The sequence below is a fragment of the Bos mutus genome, chromosome 8 (genome assembly GCF_027580195.1).
Source record: "Bos mutus isolate GX-2022 chromosome 8, NWIPB_WYAK_1.1, whole genome shotgun sequence".
Lineage (NCBI taxonomy): Eukaryota > Metazoa > Chordata > Mammalia > Artiodactyla > Bovidae > Bos > Bos mutus.
This window is the reverse complement of record NC_091624.1, coordinates 79061316-79064144: the sequence shown is the minus strand read 5'-3', so window position 1 is coordinate 79064144 and position 2829 is coordinate 79061316. Positions and strand designations below refer to the sequence as shown.

Genomic DNA, 2829 nt, shown 5'->3' with positions numbered 1-2829 from the left:
GGAATCATTTGCTGTCTTATCTTTGTCTATCTTGAGTCATCCTCAGTCTGTAAGTGTGTCCTTCTTGTTTTAAGTCAGTCCTGGGCCCCAGGAGCCTCTTTAGAGGTCACTAGATGAAAGGGCCCTTTGGATAAATGTTTTAAAGGATCTCTATACTGCATTTTAAGCAAATACTTGACTGAAAATGCTCTTTTTTTCAAGTACAGTGATGTTAGAGTTGTTAAGCTTTTTCCCATTTATTGCTACTGAATTCACATATGTATCTTCAATATTCTATGCTGTAGTGGTCTCAATAGTTAGCACATTAATCATGCATTATCTTTATTTTTTTTTTCTCCCCACTACCACAAATTATGCAGTCGAGTTTCCCACATTTGGGGAAATCGCAGGGGTCAGCACATCTGGAGTGCAATGGATAAGCCTCGCCCTGGGAAAACCACCTTCGTGATCATGGTATCTCCCCTGCCAGGTAAGTATAATCATGCATTATCTTTAGTAGGAACCTTTAGATCTTTGTAAAGTGTATGTGAGACATTTGGATTTAAATTGCACCTCATGCACTTTTCACATTGGCCATGCATAAAGAATAGGTTAGAACAGATTCTCTAGTCCATTTTGTAATGGCGTGACTTCATGACTATATTCAAATCAATGAAAGTGATCTGTAACAATTCCCGTACTTACCCTGGGAGGGTAGTTGTGTCTCCTTCATGCTCTCCTTTCTGCACCAGCTGAATGCAGAAGAAGGCAGAGTCCCAAGAGAGACAGAACCTAAGCCTCTACATGATAGCTTGGAAGAGAGCTGCCTTGCTGACCTAAACTCCCATAAGGACATGTTAGATGAGCAAGAAAAAAATTATGGAGTTTTAAGCCACTGAATTTTTTAGGGTTATTTATTCCTTTGTCTTAACTTATCAATGTAATTTTCAGGCACACTTTTAGCCTAAATATACTTTTGTAATGCATCATGCCTGTCTTTACTACTTAAAACTTAAGTGGTCTAAGAATATTGCCCAGACTTCCCAGCCTGATCCTCAAAGACCTAAATTAAGTGATTTCAGCCTCTATTTCCAATGTCATCTTTCACTATTTCCTCCTGATACTAAATTATTGTCTACTTCCTGGGAGTGTCATAGTCTTACAAATTTCTTAGCTCTTGGCACACATCGTTCCCTCTGAATTTTTTCTTCTCTACATTCTTAGGAAATTCCGACTTCTCTTCAAGACTTTGTGTAATATAAATGATGTGTTGACATCTTGGTTAAGCATTAGTTGCTCTTCCCTAGGTGTTTTCAACTACTATGTGTCCATCATTACTGAAACACTTAGAACTTTTTATTGTAATCATTTGCATACGTATATATTGCTTAATCTGTACAATGAATTGTTCAAGAATGGGAACCTTTCCATATTTGTCTTTATATCCAATGTATATTAAAAAGAAAAATTAGCAATGTCTGTTTAAAAGAATGGATAACCTTACATTTTCTTTAATGTGACTGTTTAATTTGATTGGCCTGAACTGCTTTTATTTATACTTCATCTCTGAATGCCCTTTTTAGGACACATACTTACAATCTTAGAAAGTAGCAGAGAAACTTATTTTCTATAATTTCACCTACTGAACTTGTGAAATATGGTTTTCTTTTTAACCATTTCAAAAATTCTTAAAAAGAAAATACTTCTAAGGTGTGTAGTACAGATGTAACTTTTAAGTCTTTCTCCTCAATAACCCCAAACTCTCCAGCTCCTTCAGCACATCCAGTAATTTAAGATTTAGAAAATTGACCTTATTCCCCATATAATAGAAAACATTGCAGTCCTGTCAATAACTCTAAGGGATACCTTGGGCAGTGGATACAAAGCAGTGCTTCCCTTAAAGACTTTTGTCTCAAAGTTGATGATAAGATTCTAAAAATCCATTTTCCTTTTAAACTCAGATATATTCTTTATCTTTTTTGCATCATGACCACCTGTTGACACCACTCTGATTCCTTCTCCCCTTGAAATATGACTCACATCAAGGCTAGCTTTAAAGATTTCATTTAGAAGGATATGATATTGCTACATAAGACTTAAATCTGAAAATTAAATACACTGTTTTTAATAGTTACCTAATCATTCCTTCACATACAATTAAATTTGCTCTCTTTTCTTATAAAGATTTTAGCCCTCCAATGTATTCCTGGGCCATGCCCTTCCTCTTTGACTTTCTTTCTCTGTCTAGATGTTTGCCCTTAAATACCCAATCCCTGCTTTTTATTTTAACTTTTTCCATGGAAGTAATATTTACTGTTCCATAAAGCATAATTAAAAATTTCAGTCACTCAGTCGTGTCTGACTCTTTGCGACCAACTCCCAGAGACTACTTAAACTCATGTCCATCGCGTCGGTGATGCCATCCAACCATCTCATCCTCTGTCATCCCCCTTTCCTCCCACCTTCAATCTTTCCCAGTATCAGGGGCTTTTTCAATGAGTCAGTTCTTCACATCAGGTGGCCAAAGTACTGGAGTTTCAGCTTCAGCATCAGCCCTTCCAATGAATATTCAGGACTGATTTCCTTTAAGATTTACTGATTGGATCTCCTTGCAGTCCAAAGGACTCTCAAGAGTTTTCTCCAACACCACAATTCAAAAGCATCAATTCTTTCACTCTCAGTTTTCTTTATAGTCCAACTCTCACATCCGTACATGACTACTGGAAAAACCATAGCTTTGACTAGACCGACCTTTCTTGGTAAAGTAATGTCTCTGCTTTTTAATATGGAGTCTAGGTTGGTCATAACTTTTCTTCCAAGGATCAGGCGTCTTTTAATTTCATGGCTGCA

General features: G+C 36.7%; 1 non-coding gene across 1 annotated transcript; it reads right to left on the bottom strand.

Annotated features, from left to right (window-relative positions):
• Positions 1 to 309: 309 nt before the first annotated feature.
• LOC138989045 (U1 spliceosomal RNA) lies at positions 310 to 477 on the bottom strand. Its single transcript, XR_011465287.1, has one exon. It is a non-coding gene; the product is annotated as a U1 spliceosomal RNA (small nuclear RNA).
• Positions 478 to 2829: the final 2352 nt, after the last annotated feature.